This window comes from Corapipo altera, unplaced genomic scaffold, assembly GCF_003945725.1.
Source record: "Corapipo altera isolate COAL_440 unplaced genomic scaffold, ASM394572v1 64, whole genome shotgun sequence".
NCBI classification, from domain to species: Eukaryota; Metazoa; Chordata; class Aves; order Passeriformes; family Pipridae; genus Corapipo; species Corapipo altera.
Window position 1 is genome coordinate 3,552,378 of NW_020884893.1, and position 21,477 is coordinate 3,573,854.

A 21,477-nucleotide genomic window follows, 5' to 3' on the forward strand; every position below is an offset into this window, starting at 1 on the left:
AAATAAAACCAAAAAAAAATCTTAATTCCAAAATTAGTGAAAAAGCAACACAGTGAGAGCTATGTATTTAACTCTTCCCCACACACACAGAAAGTTGCTAGGGAACGAGCCAGCGCTCACAAACTGCCACTACAATTACATTTACAAAGAGCTGACAAGGATTGACCTTTGCCTACTCCTTCCTGTCTGCCTTTTACCAGGCATGGAAAAGCCTGGTGGCTTGACAAACAGATTTGATGGGCACATTTGCAGACAGCAGGCTGTCTGGAGGGGTGAGCTAGCCCTGTTCCATGAGTCTGCTAAGAACTGAAGAAGCTTTTAAGAGCTCCGCAACTGTCAGGGTTGAGCTCCAGGAAAAGGTGGGCTTCCCTTTGTGAAGCTTTTCCAAGCTTTGGAAGTATGAATTTTGTTTAGTGCTTCCAGCCAGTACCTGATCCAATAGTTTTGTCACCAATTAATAAAATTGCAGTATAATTTCTGGGAAAAAAATTTAAATAAAGGCTCATATTACCAAAAGTGCACGTGGAAAGTTTGCCAATGCTTTCACAAGTGGAAGCTGTGAGTTTGCACAAAGTTGCAGGGGTTGAGTATGAACATTGTTGTATTGAAGTGATACCCCAAATTCCACTGAAAACCCTGAAGATATGCATAAAAAAACTTGTGCATATTTAGTATCATCAGCTAAGAAATTCTGTGCCATTATGTGTATATTTTAATAATTGCAACTTTCAATGGTAGTGACATAAAAACTATTACTTTTTGAAATTCCTTCGTGTATCTGCATTTGAAACTACACAGCCATTAAAAACAGTCTGTCGAATTAAAGGTTGTGCAATTAATTAAGTGCAAATCCTGTAAAACTGGACCAAGGAGAAAATTCATCAAATGGGTGAAATATGACCTATCTTGTCCAAAAGACAAATATGTTTAAACAAAATATGAAAATTGATGACAAAATTACTGGTAGCAAAATGCACACAGAGCAAATATGAGACAGCTGTACTTGGATTGAGCATGGGAGGTTCACCCCTACAGAATTTGTGATTCATTATCTCCACTGCCTTGTAAAACTTTTCCTAGTTAATCTCCAAAGTACGGCCTTTGTATCTATGATAATAAAAATTCTCAATAAAACCCCATATAACTGTTTAGCAGTGATTTACTGCCCCTCTCCAGAATCAGATTAAATCTGTTATAAATTGGATGTGGGTATCCAGCAGAGCTTTCGCTCTGCCACTGGGAATCTCTGCCTTTTGGGACTCCTGCTTCCAACCAATGACCTGGTCCTGCTGGTGTGACCCACGTGGGGACAACCACCAGTGGTGCCCCTGGGTCTCTCCTGGGTGCCGGAGTTCCCAAGGGAGACTCGTAGGTTGTATCCAGGTTGGCCTCTGCTCCCAGGGAACAAGGGACAGGATGAGAGGAAACAGCTTCAAGCTGGGCCAGGGGAGGTTCAGGTTGGACATCAGGAGGAATTGGTCATGGAAAGGGTGGTCAGGCATTGGAAAGGGCTGCCCAGGGAGGTGGTGGAGTGACCATCCCTGGAGGTGTCCAAGGAAGGACTGGACGTGGCACTCAGTGCTCTGGGCTGGGTGACAAGGTGGGGATGGGGCACAGACTGGACTCAGTGATCCTGGAGGTCTCTTTTAACCTCTGTGGTTTTGTGTCTTCTTACTTAAATATTTGCTACCAGGCAGGAACAGAGTCCTCCCAACTTTGACAGCCAGGAATTGGATGTCTGGGCCTTGTTTAAGCCACATGACCTTCACAGGCTGAGTATTGGTAAACCAGGTCACCATGTTCTGCTTGATCTTTGTGCACAGGAACTAAATTTTAAAGAGTTTTACTGTCAAAAATAAAAACAACCTCAAAATGAGACTTTTTCTAATTTACCTACAGCAACTCATTGACAAGGAGAGCTGTAGATTCTCTGCCTGACACAACTTGAAGGTACATTTTCAATATCTCAATAAATTCTTCAAGCAATAAGGCAACAGTTGTCTCCTGTTGCCAGTTTTGAGGACAAATCTCCCTGCAGGAATATCAACAACTTATTTGCCAATGGGCTCTGACTGGAAACCAGTGGCATACTGGGGAGCAGGGTTTAATCTAGCGTTTAATATTAGTTAGATTGGACAAAAATAAGATACAGAGTAAAGGATAAGAATAGTAAGAATATTAAGATATGAAAATCAGGGAAACCATAGGTTATTTATATTTAATAAAGAAGAAAACGTCACAAAAAACATCTGGGGGAAGCTGCAGCTGGGATGGACTTTTCCATGAGTATAGGAATAGCTAAAGGGTTCAGGACTATCATTTTTAAGCAGAGAGAAGGTTTTCCTTCAGCAAACCAAGGAGCAGAGAGTGAACCACCTTTGCTTTGCCTCATTTTTTTCTTGCAGCCCAAAGGACCCAACTGTACCAGTCAGAGCCTGAGAGAAATCAATGCACAGACAGGGAATTCTGCCAGGCAGGGACTCCAGATCTTCTTTGAGGAAATCTCTCAAACACAATTAAAACGAGCCTACTTATATTTCCACATTCTCTTCCCGAGGGACATGTGCACACTCCATGATTCCGGAGGAATTCCCAGCTCTGACTGCAGGGCCATGTTTGGAAGGTGGGAGTGTGGGACCTTCACATGTTGTATCACATGTGCCCCACATTCCAGGCAGGTTTAAGACTCCACAAATCAAACTCCAATTGGGAAGTGGATGGTGGGGAGGAGGAGGACTGCAGGGAATGCAGGAACACAGCCTGTTATTTTCATATTAAGATGTAATGGTGCCATTAAAGTTAAAACCACTGTTAAACTTGATTGAGTAAATTAGTTAATTAACCATAGCATCTAATGCATTCCTCCAAGGCATACCTCAGTTCCTCAAGACAGAAGCCTGATAGAATTCCAGTTGTACATTATCCTAGCTGTGAATTTTAGTATGATTACACTCCTGGAGTGACTTACTGTTTGTCAATGAAGAATGTAAGCTGTCTTTTGAGTCTGAGGTTGATTAAAAATTAGCAGGGAAAAAAATGGATATATTTCCTTTTTTACTTATTTGCTCTAAAAAAACTTTTCACATCTTTTTGCTCTTTCTCTGCCCTTCTTTGGAAAAAATTATTTTAAAAAAAGTTAAAGGTGGAACATTCTGGTCGCCTCTAGTTAAGATTAAGGAAGGAGGATTTAGTTCCATCCTGTCACAGTAGAACAACTGAAGTCATGTTGTACCACAACCACTGCTAAAGGAAATTCTGCTTAGATTCCCACTAGTTTATCCACACTGGGGCATTAGTCCTATTTATATGGTTAAAGGTCTAAGAAGCACTAATTCATATTTAGAATAATTTTGCTGATACAAAATTGCATCTGCAGATATAACTAACACTAAAGCACAAAATGATCTGGGTTGAAACAACATGCCAAAAGTATCAGAGCTTTTAAAGAACTCAAAAGGAAAGGTAATTAAGATTTTTCAGATATGACTTTTGAATATAATAATGTCTTAGTCAAACACCTTTTTTTGCAGCAAAAAGGGCCACAAAACTTGGAACATGAATTTTATCTCTGCCTACCTAATTTACAAATAAGGTAGAATGATGTTCTGATCTAGAAATGCCTTCTGAGCAAGAAGGTCTCTTATTTGGAAATATGTGTTGGATTAGGAAACAAAATATATCTCTATCAAGGTAGCAGACTATAAACTCTATCAAGATATCTGACTATAAACTGAGTATGTTTTCCTTTATTATTTTATTTTCAAAGCAGCTGGGGGAGTCACTCTTGTTCCAAACATCCCTGTAACCCATTCCTAACACATTTCCAGAAGAAATTTTGTTTCAACAGAAATTTTTAAAACTTTACGTTTTTCCTCCGTAGAATTGCTCAAAACTTTTCCATCGAAACAAAATTTTCACAAAAACCCCCCAAACAAATTGCTTGTTAACATTTCTACTCCCATTTTTCTACGTTTCCCAACCAGTCCATTGTAACACAACAACCCAAGGTGTGTTGCACATCCCAAAACACTCTTTTTGTGCCAGGAATGCTGACTTTGACTCCCATAGGACCACACATATGACCAACCAACTTATTTTAGATCTTTTAAATGCATGACTGGCCATTTTCTAATTTTTTAAAGCATCACGCTGCCACTGAGATGTTCTCCCCAGTCTTCCCTGCCTTGGGGAATGCTTCATTTTGAAAACATTAGAACACAATCATGACAATTCCCCTATGAAAATATGGCTAATTTTCTGCTTTAACCAATGTAAAATTGATCTCTCAAGCTCTGTTTCACATGATCTCTTTGCAGATCTCCCTCCTTTTCCTCCCCTACCACACCCAACAACAAAGATTCCCTAGATGAGCTCCTCCTCATTTTTATTTTCATTTCTGTGTATGGATGAGCTCAATGCACAGTGCAAATGTAACAGATTTCACCCTCTGTCTCCCAAATATCCCAGAGATCATCACGAATCTGAAGGACAATTATTCAGATTTCCATGTTTTCTGCACCACAAACTGTCTCCATTTACTGAACTTCCCATCCATTGTTTCTATATCTCACATATGATAAACGTGCTATTTTTTCATTTAATTTTGGTGGTTTTTTCATTGTCTACTTGATACAAACAAAGGATTTTCCTGAAGGTCAAGGTATTGATCTAAATCAACCCAAGGGGCTCATTCCCATCCAGTGACAGATGCAAGGTACCTGTGGGATAATGGACTCGTGGGAATGGAAAGGACAGGGAGGAGGATCTTCAAAGGATACTGCTAAAATTGCAGCATTATTGAGTTATTTCTCCTTTCTCTCTTCTTGAGCATAAAAATGAAACTGTAAAGACAACATGCAAAGAATTTGGCTGTGTGGGGTCTTACCATGGCAGACCCCTGAATTAATAAAGAAGTAGAGATACCTGACCATTCTCTGTGACATGGACTCCGCAGTCAAATGTTAAGATCCTGACCTGATATCCAAATTCTTCCTAAAATTAGAAGCCATGTAATGACAAGATTTGGCTGAGCTGAGAGAGGAATTTGCTGAAGAGGAAATTCCCTCTTGAATAATTAAGTAACTCACTTTTCTTGCTGCTTTTCTCCTTTCCTCATCAGATTTCTGGGATATGGAAGGAAGTAACATTCTCCTTCCACTCCTGATGAGACAATACTGATGATCTAAGGAATTTCTTGCTACTCTTACGTATTCAATAAGGCATCTGAGATTAGTGGCTAAAGTCAGCTAATTTTACCAAATTATAGCAGGTAATTGATTTAGGGATAGGTAGGCTTGACTCAACTTTTGTTCTGATCTTTAACATCATCAAAGAAATATTAATTTATTCTGTCATTACCAGACAATAGTGTTACATGCTTAACTACTCAAGTAAAAAAAAAAAAAAAAAGATGCAATATCTGTGCTGTTACCTGTATATTTGTGCTCATGACTCTTTTCAGAAACATGTTCCTAGATTTCTGTTTCATGAGGTTTCACTGAGTAATTATAAGGAATATAGTGGGAACCAGGAAGGATGATGGCATGGATTGAGGGGTGATCAGAGAGGATGCACAGACATGTATCAGAAAAAAATAAATGGTCAACTGATCCTAATAATGGTATATCAGTGTATACACAACAACAGAGATCAGGTTAGTGCTCCACCCTCAATTATAGTCTTTCATCTCTGTGTTAATTGATTGTCCTATCAATTTAGAAATTTTTTCTACCCTGCTCGGGAGAAACTTTTGACTGTCTTGCTTCTCTCAGTCACATTTTATAATTCCTCCCTGAGAACATCCTCTTTGTTGGACAATTTGGTTTCAAAGGATCCTCTTTCTTGGTCCTGCTTCCCTCCTGGCATCTTCCCTCTAGGCCAACAAGTTCAGCCATATGCCTTCAAGGCAACAGGTCTAATGTTCTCATTTGCTGCCTCTGTCTCAGTTCTGTCTCTTTTTTTTAATTTTAATTTTTTAACACAGCCTCTGTGTTAAAACAGCTGTTCTGCTCTCTCTTCTCAAGCAGCTTGTAACCAACTGGCTAAAACATAAAACTCATGTTCTTTCCAAGGTGATTTACCCCTCTTTTATCACTGTCAACTCTACCAGCTTCTCAGAGATTTGATATCCTTTTCTAGTCCTTTCTACTCCTTTCTCACTGTCTCCTCCATGCTAGTAACACCACAGTGCTGAACTCCAGTCAGTAAATGCTGCTGCTGCCACTGATGCTCTGTTATTCTTCTCACTGTTGTAGTGCTGGTGGTAGTTTAGTCTGCTGGACACAAGGGTCATTGCAAAGTCAGTAGCCAGGAAAACTATGTTAATCCATTAAAGTCTTCAGAGTTTACTATCTGGGAAATTCCACGCTCTGTGGCACCTCAGAGAATTGCTCACCATGCATTACACCCTCTAATGGCATCCTGAGGAAGAAATATATATATATACACATATATCTATATCTGACTCCATCTCTGGAGCAGAGCTTTAGGAAAACACATAAAGCTGCTGATTTTCCTGGCTTTCCCCTTGTGTTTAACAATATAGAGCTCAAAATCTTTGTGCAGCTTAAGCCAGCACTCAGGACTGGGTGCAGACACTTAGTCCTGTCTATATTAGAACCCAGTTTTGTTACAGTATGTCAAAACCAACATGCAGGGATAGAACTCCATAATAAAGAGTTTATCCTAAACAAGTTTTACAGTTTTCATTGGTATTTAATAATAGTTGAAAGAATTATTGTTTTCTAATTTAAATATCTACAGTAGTTCTGAGTACCAGTTAACTCTGGCTCAATGAAATGCAAATTTTGTAAAATCCAATCCATCAAGCAGAAATTTTACTACAAAAGGGTTTCAGAGAAATAATAGCTGTCAGCTAACAATTAATGCACCCAACATGCTTAAGTACTGCACTGAACTTTAATGAAAGGTTACCGAGTCTGTTAAATTGCTTCATACCTTGTAAGACTAAAGTTAAGCAAAAATTAACATCAGTGTTCTGGGAGAAGAGCATGCAAACAAAATTCACCTTAATGATGGGGGAGTGTAATGTTTCCACTGAATATTTTGAACTATGATTCCATTAGAACATTGTCAAAAACTGAATAATTTAACTCCATTTCGTGTTCAGAACAAACATGTTTTGGGATTTCATCTAAAATATTTCCACAGCACACGTGAACATACATGCATATTCAGAATCATGTGCAGTTCTCAAATACCAGCATAAAGGTGCCCTGGAATTGTGGTCTTCAGTATTTATTTAATTTTATTTATTTATGGCCATTGGCCCTTGCAGTCTGATAAAAGCTGATTTTACCAGCTGGAAAAGTTCATTTCAGAGCGAGGTATTGCACCCAGTACCCCATCTTGCTCAAGGTTTCATAGTGTTTTTTGTCCTCCTAGCACTCTGAATACCAGGCACTCTCCTTTGCTGAGCTCTTATAAACATTCCCACACTTTAAGTAATACTTGGCAGCTTTACTACTGTTGTCAGGAACTAAAAGGTGCAATAACCCCATACACAATACGAAAGATCAAACCATCAGATCATAACTCATTCCCAAAGGGCAGCCCAGTAAAAGTGATAAAGGAAACCACACTCCAAGGACTTCCTCAGGCCACTGCCCTGGATCATTAGGGTACTGATACTGCTCATCCCTTGCCAGAAGCACACACTTGGCTCCTTCCCTGATCATCTTCCAGCCCCGGCTCTCTCCCTGCTCTCCTCTCCAGGTCATCCCTGCCCTTAGCTGAAGGAGCAGAGGATCCTATTCCAATGGACAGCTGTTTAAGCCCTTTGACTATCACTCTGCACCCTTAGCATCAAACTTTTAAATAGGAATATTTCAGAAAACAGTGCTTGCCTTTGCTACGTCACCACCTGAGCAGAACTGCAGGTAGTATTTAAGTACATACATAAGAAGAAATTTAGCACAGAATTAACTGAAAAAACAGCAGCCACCCCTCCAAATTAGAGACCAGAAGAAGGCTCAGGCACAAAAATGAACCTGAGAAGCAGAGACACAAGGAATGGACACATGGAGATGTGAGGGCACTGAGTACTGCGGGGTGAGGTTGTATGTGTGTGACATGCATTGTGTGGAAAAGAAAAAATAGCAAACATGGTACAAATAGGAGACCTGGTCCTGTTTGAGGCCAAGCAGCCACACTTGCATGGCCTGAAGCTGTTTCCCTACCAGTGTTTCCCAGTTCTGTGCTGTGGCTCCTCAGTTCCCATTTGATGTGGGCAGGATTAGCTTTTGTCCTGTGCACGAGTAGGATGAGCTTATATCTGCATCATAGTTTTGTACTTGTAACCACAAACTAAGTGTTTTTCTATGAAGACCTCTATCAAAGCTTGTGTTCAACAGGAAAATAAGATTTCTCCTTTACAGTACCCACGTTGAGGACAGTGGTAATGACAGCCCCAGACTGGACTCTGTGGGAAGGCATCTCCATCAGAGCAGCAAGGCAGGAACGTTTCGGGGAGTGCCAATGCTCAGAAATGCTCTAATGGACATTCTCCTCTCTTTCCTTATTTATCCATCAGTAGGACAATTAGTAGCCTCTATAAACAAACAGACGAAAAATCACAGATCGTCGAGCCCAGCTTCTGATCCATCACCACCTTGTCAGCTATACCAGAGCACCAAAAAAGAAAAAGTGAAAAAAGAGAAAACCCCAAAACAAGCACTGTGAGTACATGTGCTTAAGTCTGGTCTTGTGATCATCCAGGGTCTCTAACATCAAGGCGACAGAGGAATCCGTGGTGCACTTTGGCAGTGAGGTGTAGCATTACCTGTGCTGTGTCCCCCCTGGATGAACTGAAGGCTTCATGTTCCAGAATGACAGATTTGGCATCTTTCACACTCACTAAATTCACTTAAATAAGTCTCTGTTTTACGGTTCCCATTACAGAGCTGTTTGTGTGTGTCCTTACCCAGGTCTGCCCCAATTCATGGGTACATGGAATGGTCCCTTTAATGCAGATGTGGGAGATATAAAATACAACTGATACAACAACCCACCCCCACTTACATATTTCCTTGAGATTCTCTCGACTATATTCATGAAAAATGATTTACAAAATACAAATAGATTTTGGCATGAAGTAAGCTTAAATTGACTGCTTTCTATCAGGAATTAATATTAACCAGAGCTTGTCAGTTACTAAATATTTATTTTAGGAATACATACAGCCTCTGCTTTCATGTAGGTTAAGCTGTAATCTTTGGCTTGTCAGTTCCAGGATATAGCAGTGGATAAATCATGCACTCTTGAACTGATAGATGTCAGAGCCGTTGTATACAAATGGAGGGATATGTCAATGAACACCCTAGTTTAGGTTACATTTACTATAAACATTGACATTCCTTTGCAATGAGACCATTTGCTGGCTAAGCAGTCACAGCTTCACGGGATTTGATGCTTTTGTGCTCAATCAGGTTCTAATGATTTCAGATGTTTGCAATTAATGAACCATTAGATTAATTGGTTGAGTATGGAAAGACTGGTTTAAGAATTGGGTCAGAACCACAGACAAGCTATTACCTGAAGTGACAGCAATCACCAGAGGCAAACCAGTGAGAAATTGAATTAATGATTTTTCACCCTCTCTTTCACTTTTGGCAAAAATTAGCACTGGGTCGGTGTCTAAACAGGGAGAAAACTACAAGTGTGAGGGGCAAGGGGTGAAAAAAGAAACATTTTCCTCATCCCTCATCTCTCAAAATGGAGGAGCTCAATCTCCACCACACGGAGTCTCTGTTGAATATAAAGAAGTTGCCATATTTCTTTTGGATCCTCCAAATCCCCCCCAAAGCTTTCTTCCAAAGTCAATGTGTAATATTAATTATGGACCACATAGGGCACCTTAGTGAGATGATTAAATGTGCTTCAGAAGCACAGGAAGAAATCAGCCCAGGCTCAATATATGATCCTGAAGGCCTGGGAGAAGCCCCAGGGTGCCATCCTTTAGCCAGTGTACACAAGGACGTTTACTCCCAGTAGATCTCTGCTGCTTAAATTCCAACAGTGTGACAAGTTATCACAACCAGGTGATGGCACTTCAGCTGAATCTGTAATTTCAAAGAGTAAAATTAACCCTGGATGTTCAACATAGTTTTTGGACCCTATTTCTTTTTTTTTTTTTAAAAAAGTGTATTCTAATGAGGTTTTCTCTCCCTTCATGGGGTAGCACTTGGAAAAATCAGGTGTGGTGTTGGCTGTCATTGTGTGCATTTCACAGGGGACTATTCACATGCTTTTAGAGAAAAAAAGGAGCAGAATGCAGCAATCCTGTGGACTAACTCACACAGCCTGGGCTCAAAGAAAGCAAAAACATGTTGCACTTTAAAAATCAAGGGGTGTGTTGGTTCCTTAATCCTGCATTGGGTGGATTCAGCATTACAGTTCATGGCTGGAATGCAAGTTAAATAGTGGGAGTGATCATCTTCCTTCTCTCCCGCTGACTCTCCACAGACTTGATCCACTGAAGTTGCAGAAGGTATTTCTGTTACAGCCAGAGTGTTTGGGATATGGCTTTAAATTGCCTTGGATAAGTTATGTATCCTTTTGTGGTGCAGTTTTATTCTTGGTATAATGAAGCAGTCAACAGACACATCTTCAGATAAAATAAACAACTTTTTAGCTTTGTCATTATTCCACAAGGAAATGCAATTATTCTGGATCCTTTTGTCCTTTTATTTCCCTAAATTCTAACTTGTTGCAACGAAACTGAGATGTGCTGTGTGGTTTTGGGTTTTTAGAGCAAGAGGCTTGCTGCTGAAGGAAAAAATAAATTCTGCATTTAAGGCATTTTAAGTGTGGATTTATACAAATTTCAGGTTTTCGATGCAGATCTGCTTTTGGAGATGAAAGGAATCTCAGAACTTGTAATTTTTACAAGTGAAATGTCCCACTGATTTCTAAATAATACCTTGTATTAGAGCCATGGCTTTAATGCTGCATATTAACACCCATTTCCACATTTTTGCTTGTGCCTGGTTTAGGTGGATAAAGTTGGGTGTATAAAATGTTCCCATTTTTCTGCAAGAATTTAGAATCTGATTGTAAATAAGTATGGCAAAACAGGGAGACAAAGAGAGCTTTTTAAGGTTTTCTGTCTGAAAATGAAACCAAGCCCAGTGAGGCAATGGGAGACCTTTCACTATATTAAAGACTTTGAGAGAGCAGGATAAAAAAAACAGTGTATTTTCACATGTATAACCCATGTGATCTCTAAATAACAGGTACCTGACTGTCAGATAAGTTGAAGTAGAACCAGGGCAATTTTATTCCATAGTTTCTATTCCCCAAGGACTGTCCTGTTCCTGTTCTCAGTAACTGCCCCAATTCTCTTAGTTGTTTTCTCCTTTTTTCCCCCCTCTGTACCAGGAATCCTCCATCCAAAGCTTCAGAAATTGCTGCAATCACAGTTATTTTGGTGGGTAACAGTCAAGAATGTGAGTAATAAATGTGACAATGATGTGATCAACCTTAACAACCCCCAGTTATGAGATATTTAAGACCTGCAAAGCAGCTCTTCCTTTCTACTGTTTTCTACTAATATATCATATTTATGAGACAGACAAGGCCAAAGAGAGTCGATGAGACTCCCTCCATTGACTTGAACAGTCTGGAAGAGTCATCCAGGATAAATGCACAAATAATCCTATTTACCTGAGTATTCCCAATTAATATCAGTCAGATTACTCAAGTATAAAAGAGCTTTCAGAGTGAGGATCACTTGGCTGAATAGGAGCTTCTTTCTCCTTTCTAAAGTATAACACAGTCATTTCATGGGAGGGAGAAATGCAAAACTTCCAGAGATACAATCCCTTACACGGAGAACAAAGGATATAAATGGGAATCATTAAAAGGCAAAAACCAAAACCAAAACCTCTAAAGGCACTGTAAATAAACCCCTGTAATTATGCATCACAAAAAAAAAAAAAGTCAACTGCAAATGGTTCAGTAATCTCATTATCAAGCTTACTAATAATCATTGCAATATTCTCCATCTCCCCTAAGATAATGAGCAGCACGGTGGATGCTGCAAAAATAAATAAATAAACATACGAGCAACGATTTCTCATCTAAATATTTAACAAAATGGATGGGCTTGCCTAAAGGTTTGAGATTGAACCTCAGTGTAACAAATTTTTAATTTGCACTATTTTCCTAGTTTTAAAGAGAGAGAAAGCTCAGCTCATCTGAGAATGGAGTTTAAACTAAACAATGCTTTCATGACAACCTGAAAATAAAGAAATAAAACATTTTAAAATATTTCAATACTACAAAATTAGCCTAAGTTAAAGGCAACAATTAGTAAACAACTTTGTCATATTCAGAACAGTATCTTTCCCATTAACATTTCTATAGTTCCCCAATTACATTATAAATCAAAAGTAATACAAACAGACAATGTAATAATGAGAACACATAGACTGCATCAAAAATTAAGATACCAGCTTTTTCTTTACTCTTGGATCATTCTGTTAACTCGTCCTAGTTTGCTGGCAGCAAGAGAACAGGCAGAGAGAGGGAATTTCCACCCTGGTGAACAACTCCTAAAATTGGATCTGAAAGTAGTCAGAAAGGCTAACAAATTTTCTTCTGAAGTGCAGGCCCTGGCATTTTCATTTCCCAGCTGCTCTCTCTGCTATGGATAGGGAATTAGCAGGGAAGTCAAGTCCCAAAGGGATTGTGGTGTTCCCAGGCACTGCAGAAGTGTCTCTTGGTGGACCACCAACCCCCTCCTCTGTGCCTTCCTTCCACCTCACGGGTCTCTCCTACCACTCCGTGGGTGACTCTCAGGTGAAATTATCCTGGCTACAAAAAGGACCTTTAGAGTCAAACTGGACTGATCCATAATATTCCAGATTTTCTCCTGCAGAGGGACAAGAAGGGAAACAAACTGTCCCTCAGCACAGAGTCCTGTGAGGACACAGGGCAGGGCAAGAGCAGCTCATGCCTTTGCTGCATCTCTGAGTTTGATGCCTTGGCACCCCAGCTCAGCTCACTGTGAATGCACTTGCTCAGTATCTCTCAGCTCAAGTACTCTGGGTTTTTTAGGGTTTCTTTTTGCTTATCTGCTACATTTCTGTCATATCCATTTACTACACTGCCGTCCTTTGACAAGGAAGAATTTTAAAAAATGACTAGAAACGGTTCTGGCAGTTGTGAGCACAAGTGATTCCTCAAAAGAGGAAAGCAGCTGACTGAGGAAACAGAGAAGCAGAGCAGGGAAAGAATTAGAGGTCTTAGACCAAGATTAGAGATAAAATTGTGTCTTCATAGTGTTTCAAGCACATCAGCTTGATTAGAAACAGGCTTGCACACAGGATGACAGAGCAAGGGTGTGGACAGAGAAGTACAGAGATGTTAAAATAAATGCCATTAACTATCAATGTATGTCAATGCACTTCTGAAAACATTACTGCTGCTAATACAGAGGTGCACTGTACACGGTAGAGAAGGAGATTAAATTATGTATTGTTCCTTTAACACTTTCTTCAGTTAAATAACATAATATTTTCAAGGTTACTGTTAAAATAACAGGGTTGTCCAGCGGAATTTATTCCCACTGGTGTTTGTGTACTGTATATATTTATACCACATGAGCAGCCCATAAATTCTGCTCATAAATGCTGTTATCTCCAGTGCTGGCAGTTTCTCATTTTTATGGTGGTATAACTTTAAGGTGTGGTGTGTGTCCCGTTACACCTCATTGCCTGCAGCTTCTGCTGCCCAATTAGGCTCTGCTCCTGCTCAGCAACTTGTTCTCCCTGATGTCACTTGTCCCCATCCACACCACACCAGCACAGCCCCATGAGCCTGGGCACCTTTCTACTCCACCTCCAACAACCCCCAGGTCCATAAAATTCTGTCTGACCACCCTCAGACATCCAATCTCCCCTCCTGGTTGGGAGTTCCTCCTCCAGACCAAGAAAAAGATTCTTCCAAGAGGAGAACATCACGATCCCATTCTTTTCGAGGTGCCCAACCTGATTGCCGGGAACATATTTTTCGTTTAAAAAAAATCCCAAACCAACAGATATAGATTATAGAAAAGATGATGAAAAGGTCATCTGGGTAGGGAATTGCTGAGGGTGTAGGACAAAGCTAAGATAACTTCATAGGAGAAAAAAAAGCCCATTCACAGTTGCAGTCAGCTCTTTATACATCACAACAGGCTTAAAAGTAACAAAAGCCCCTCTATGTATCACTGCCAGTGCCACACGGAATGATTAGTGTTCATGGAACACTGAATTTTCTTGCTGCTCACATCCATCTGTCCTGAAGTTTGGTACTTCTAACTCCAGACTTGTGAATCTTGAACTCACATGTTGTTTTCTCCAATTTTCTTTCCTTTTTTTATGACCTTTTTCTGTTGCTATCTTGATTTATGGTCATTTGTGTGATTGCATTGCTTTGCTTTATGGCAGTTTATGTCATTCTGGTCTTGTCATAAATGACTACCATAAAGTGAGGTAAAATATCATAAAACATTAGTGAGTCACTGATATTCAAGGTTCTTGAGTACAAGTGCTGACAGGTAGCAAGCACAGAAGAGCTGTGCCATTCCAGGGATGGATCATTATGGATACACGTGTGTACTGGGATCTGGAGGAACAAATGCCACCGTGAATTCGCCTGTCAGTGGAAACGATTTAAAAGGGCAACGCTGAGTTGGTTTTGTAAGTTTAAAAAAATCTGATATTCCTACAGTGATTTCTTTTACAGCAAAAATGCTCGGGAAAGTAGATCTGCTCCCCTGTAACATCTCAGTGCATTTCATGTGCATCTAAACAGGCTTTTCAGGGGTTAGGCAGGATTGCCAAAAATCCATGTGTGGAAACCAGGTTACTTTTTTAGGATGATTATTTTACAGGTTTGTCCATCTTTGAGTTTTGTGTGATGCTTTGCTGGAAGGTGAATATCCTTAAATCACAGTAGGCATGATCAGAAATCCTGAACTGATTATTTTGAGATATTCTACTTAAAGCAAACCACATTTTATCCAGTAATCTAAGCACTTATTACCTTTCTAGCTAAGAATATTCCGAAGATTTTTATACTTTTCCTCTGTTTAGTAAAATAAGCCATTGCAGTTATACACTTTCCAAAGAAATATAAAAATAAAATACAAAATTATTTTGCTACTGATGTTTGCATTATGAATCCTTTATGCATTAAGAATCAATAATCTCTATTTCCACTATAAATTCCTCCTATCAGTTGCTATTATATTATAGGATAACTTAATTCTAGAATGAAAATGGGTGTTTGCTGGATTTAGAACTTGGAATGCATTACCATTAAGAAATATGGAGATAACCATTTGGAAATTTATATTTGTTATTTGAACATAAAGACATTGTTCAGATTTTAAATGGCTGTTTTTTATTTGCTACTATTATTGCAAAAATAAAAGACTTATCATCTCAAAATCTATTTAGTCTATGACCATATTCCTTTATTTACTGGACTAGTTCTCTGGATACTTTGGGGGGAAAAATATTTTTAGTGCAGGATAATTTTTTTTCCTTTCTATGGCAGACTGCACTGGATACCATTTTTATTGTGGATATTGTTGCATTGACCTCCAGCACCGAGAGCTTTATTGAGTTCACCCTCAAAGGAACACATTAAAAAAATAAAACCTAAATTTCCCCAAATATGCCAGACTTCGTAGTTTTTAATGCCAGACCTCTCCCTTTTTGGAGGTTCATAGTAGTTTCTTTGCTGCTTTTTAACTTAAGACAGAACAACTCAACAACCCTCATACCCAAGGATCCCCTTTCACTCTCCAGCAATCTGTTTTATCCCAATCTTAATGGTCTTGGCCTTTTACAAGCACATTGAGCTTAGATTCAGTGATTCCTTTCAATCTTTTTGTGCTGGTAATAAAGTCAATTTGAGCAGGTAAAATTCCCCCTGGAAAAGGAAACCCATGGAGGCTCCAGGTGCTCCAATAACCCACCAACAGCACTGAAGGTGCTGCACCTAAGAACACTTGGGCTGTGTAAAGAAATAACAGAGACTAAATCCTGGCAGTGCCAGGTGAGGCAGAGCCTGTGCCAAATTCCTCCACCTGGACAATTCCTCCATTTGGAGTTATTCCTAATCTGTACAGTGGGAGGGGAACTAATACATTCTAGTGCTACACATCTGAACAGCACAAAATTCCTCATGTGAGGGGAAAAACAGCAAGGAAAATAAAGTGTCTGTGACAGCCAGCTGGTAGTGACTTGCAGGAATAAGAGATCAGTCTGCTCTATTTTTAATAGGTAAGAAAAGGTAAATCTTGTTGGAAGCACCCCACTGCAATCCTAAAGGTTGGCAAATGAGAACAGAATTAGAAAATAATATTTAACTCGTCAACCAAGTGACAGAGGCACTTGTTTATCACCTGAGATCACACTGTGCTTTTGGAAACATCTCCCCAGGCTTTTTCACCCCTACTCTGTGACTTCCGTGCAAGTCAGTGCTGGAGAGGTTGGAACATGAAAAAAAGTCCCCTTGGTAAAAAACAGCAGCCAAGGGAATGGCTTTAAATGAGTTCCTACAGCTGATGCTCCCACAGGAAATTCTCTGCAAAAAGGTGCTGTGTCCAATTTCCCCTCTGCTGGGTGGAGAGAGATCTCAGAGTTATCTCAGTACTTGGGACAATTAATTCCATTGACACAAATGCTTATGAAACAGGGTTTGTGTCCCTCTGAAGGCAAGGACAACGTTCCCACTCCCTTCAAGGGTGACAGGCTCAGGCTCCCTGCCCTTAATACTCCAGAACTGCTTCTCTCAGCACAGGCTCAGGTACCTCTGGGTGTGGAGGTTATTAAACACCACCCCAGCACCACTGCAGGGCAAATTTATTTGTGCAGGTACATCTTTAGCACTGACTCCCTGTATGAACGCTTGGGAGTGTCTGGGAAATAATCAATGCAATTTGGGTCCCTGTGAGCTCAGGAATTCCTGTTTCAGCACTGCATATCATCAGTGTGGATCAGGTAATGTCCGAATTACACAGGAGGCAGACGATCAAAATTTACAAGTCAAGGGCTGTATCTGAGGGCAAGACAATCCTTCCTTCAGAGCTGGGACTGTAGGGCCCCTTCTTATCATTTATTTTATTTATTATTTTTTTAAAGCACTGAAAATACTGCCTGTTCTTTGAGAATCATACACATTCATCACTGCTGGTCCCAGGGGAACACATGAACTGGTGCATCTGAGTTGCTAAAGAAAAACAGTTTTTGTTGTTAGTTCTTTGGGCTATTTGGGTTTGGAATTAATGTCAAAAAAAGAGCTTTCCAAGCAGCAGAACAGAGGCACTTCACCTGTAGTTAAAAAAGACACCCAGGTTGTGTCCACTCATTCAACAGTAACAAAAACTGTTTCTGTGGTAATGAATATTCCCTGTCAAAAAGGATAGACTGGAATTTGCTTGCAGAGCAACAAAACTCCCACTTTAAAGAATGTTTGAAAACCAAAGTGCAGCTTCCCTCCCCTTCACTCTCCTCAAAAGCTGACTAATTATTTGAAGTGTATTTTACTACCTTCAGCTTCCACTAATGACCATCTGAGCTGCAGTGATGTGGACATGGGAATATCTAAAATTTTGACCAACACTTATTGAAAGGCAGTGCGGTTTGCTTTTTTTTTTTTTTGGTTGGTCAGTTTTATTGTGTTTGATTTTTTTTCTTTAGTATCAAAAATCCCCCAAACCAACCCAACCAACTGACCAACCAAAAAAACCCCTGAAATTCCCCAAAGATGTAAGATGAACAGCTGGGCAGCCAATATTTGTTGTCAGAATTACTGGAAGTATGGAGCCCCTTGAACATACTCTCAACATTTTTTAAGAAAAATTACTGAGATATTCTAATTTGCCTGACTTCCAATCCTTCACTTGTGCTTTCTTACTTTTGTAAAGCTGAAATTCTCAGTGGAACAAAGTTTAATGAAAAAACGTTCATCAGAATTCAATTTTACGGAAAACATTCAATTTCTGTACAAATTTGGAAACACGAGATGTTAGAATTTCCATTCAAATAAAAACGTTAAGTCACAAAAACTATATTCACTCGAAACTTCTGATTCAGGATTTTGAAAGATGATCGGTTTTTTTCCTAGTAAAATCACCTCAGAAGTAATGACGTGGCTTAAAGAGGGGCTGAAACCCCTCGATATAAAGTTCAGAGTGAAGAAAAAGGCTTTGCATGAAGCCCCTCTTTACCTGTGCACTGATCTAGGTGCAGCACGAAAGGAATAAATTAGAAAAGTCTCCTGTTTCTTTGCCTTGTTGTGATACAAAAGCGAATGAATGCTCAGTCAAGCACAAAGAACTCATTGGCTGAGCATTATGAGGACACTCTGCATGATCTATTCCAAGCTCTGCTACAATTATTGTGACTAAAGGCTGAGAAATTTAGCACAACTGAGACTAAGTGATAAATAATGCTTAAGCATATCTGCTTCCTGCATTAAGGAGACAGACTAAAGAGTTAATAATGCCTCTGATCAGCTTTTAATAGCCTCTAGATGCTTTCACACAATAAATAGATCTGTTGTGAAAATACTCTGGAACACAGTGAAATACCACATGCATTGTGCCCTTTAAAACGCTTTAAATAGCACAATTATAGATTTAAAGATCGTAATTGATTTAAATTGGTGGTGGAATGTAAAATTTTATATGATGCATGAAACCTCTTAAGGTTTTAAAACTGTAATTATCTTTGTCACTCTGATATTGCACCCCAAAGCTTTTCTTTTAATGATTTAGATGTTACGGAAAATAAATTAAATGTTCCTGTGGATTGCCAAACAAAATGCCAGGAGAAAACCCACACAGGGCCGTACCTTTGGGAAGGAGAGGTAGAGTCAGGGTTTGGCTGAGCCCTGAGTTCCCAAAGCTCAAAGCTGAGCAGTAAATGATGAGTGGGGATGGCCTGTATTGATGATTCCACATCACTTGGAGTGCATTGCTCCATCTACACCATACAAAGCTTAGCAGACACTGTGTGTACAACCAACCTCTGCTGTGTTGTTGGGGCAGGGCAGTTGTGGGTCCAAACCAGAGACTTTTAACAGGACTTTTAACAGGAGTTTAGAGAAGCTTCCCAGTGTTAGAGAAACTAATTAATGATGCCCTTCTCCATGGGCAAAGGCTACAGGGCAGATTTCAAGCACCTCTCATGTTTCTCCATGAAGCAGCCACAAGACAAAAGACCTACAGAAGAGTTGTTGTCCCCGCTCCTTTGTGGCAGCTCTGTGGCACAGTCTGTACACTGGAGGTTGGAGAATTCTGCCTGACACACACACACACACCTGTGTCTCCTCTTTGAAAGGCTTCCACAAAATTTCCAACTGTTTGAGTAAATGCAAAACTCAAAACTCAGCCACAGAAGAAGAGGAGTCCTGGTTGGAGTAAAGCACAACAATTCCAAAACTAAAGATTTAATGCAGAGCAAAAACCAGACCCATGTTGCAGGGTTAAGCACTGATCCTCATGATAGGAGACTGATGCTGTTTGAAGCCTCTAGACATTGTTTAATACCAAAACAAAAACTACATATAAGTAGCTAGAAAGAACAACGTTAACTCAAGAAAGATTATTTTACTTTATCTGACCCATATTTGGCAACTTAAATCAATTTAACATAGCAAAGCTCCCTCCAGTACAAGAGCAAGAAAAAGTCGTCTCAAATCTGTTTATATTCCTCCAGATGTCGATGCTGATACCAGTGCACAAACAATGAAGTAAACAATTAAGAATTTCTTTTAACTTCTGCTGCTTTAGAAATCCAGGGAAGAAAAGAAAAAACCCTCCACGAATCAATGAACTAAAAATGGATCGAGTCGCTAGGAAAAGAGATTGTGTTCAAGCTAAGAGGATATTACCAACAATAGGTGGTTAAAAATGGAATTAACAACTAATAAAAGTGGTGAAGCATATCCTTTTAAAGAGCAGTTTGAAAGGCTTTCCATTAAAACAACAACTTTAGTCACAAACCTCTAGGTAAAACAATTAATAGTTATATTTGTGGGCTTGCGGGGGCCAATTAGCTCTGGCTCTGTATTTATGAGTTCCCATTCCCAGCGGGACAGGTACCAGAGTTTATTTTGGTGACGTGTGTTTCACAAAGTTATACCTCAGAGTAAACCCTTGATATATAATCTGACATTTTTCCCCCCCAAATTGACAGAGGAAATGTGGCACATTTAACACTCATTATGACCTCAGTGAAGGACAGACACGTTCAGGCTGTTGGGAAGCAGGATCATTCCAGCAGCAGAAAGATCAGCAATTAACACGAGGTGAGAATGATTTGCTGGAAAAACACTGTTTATGCCTTTGAATTTTTAAGATATTAAAGGAAAACACTGATATTCTTCTTCATAATACATTGTTGGCACAAATCAGGTCATGTGGAACATTCCAAGGGCTTTTTAGAAAGTACATGGAAAATAAGAACGTTGTGTTTTCACAGCCTCACACAGTGATGCTGTTTGTATTTTGATGGGAAGCAACCAGTAGCTGAAAAATTAAATGATTCTGATCATTTGAGAGAAAAAGAAAATTAATACCATTGCTATTGATCAGATTGCAAAGTACATTCATTGATTATTTACATTTGCTCTCTCTTGATGAACACTTAAACTCATGTTGGCTGAGGTTCCAAGTGTAGTTAAATACTCTTTTTCTTTGTTTTTTTTCTTTTTTTCTTTTAACAGCACAAATGAAGAGAAAAAGGGACTCTATTAAAAGATTACTGCTCCAGTATAAACTCAGAGATACTAAAGATGATGAGTGTGTGGGGGACAGCACAAGACAACAACAAACAGAGCAGCAGCATGTGCACACACATGAGCATGTGAAACAGCAGAAGCAATTCTGTGTTCAGGGAAGAAGAGTAGCAGGCAAGGACTCCAAATTAAAGAAGAGAAAAATATGCCATTTGCACTGCTTATGTGCTCATAACTTGAGAAAAGCTCGTGCAAAATTTAAAAAAAAAATAAATAAAAGGAACGAATATATAATTTAGCAGAAAATGATGTAAAAGCTTAGGAGAGACCAATGAGATGGAAAAGGTGTGCTGAGCTGCTGATTCTGTTCACCAAATTACTGCTTCCCTCATCTTACAGGAATTCTTGGTCTGTTTATGTACATAATGAACTGATTTTTTCCCCTCTCCAGATAAAGATCATGAGCATTTAAGCCCTTATTCTGAACTGATTCTGGCATTAAAACCACTACAGCTAAGGTTGGGACAGAAAAAGATATGTAAGTGTATGATACACTGCAGAGAATGAAGATATTCAAGTACAGAAATTCCACCTGAGGGCCAAATTTGTCTTGTGTAAAATTGTGTGAATCTGAATTACTTTAAGCCAGTGAGTTTGGTTAACTTGCATATTTGCTCAAACAGAAGTTGGCTTTTAGGTATTATTTCTGCTTTGCCCCGG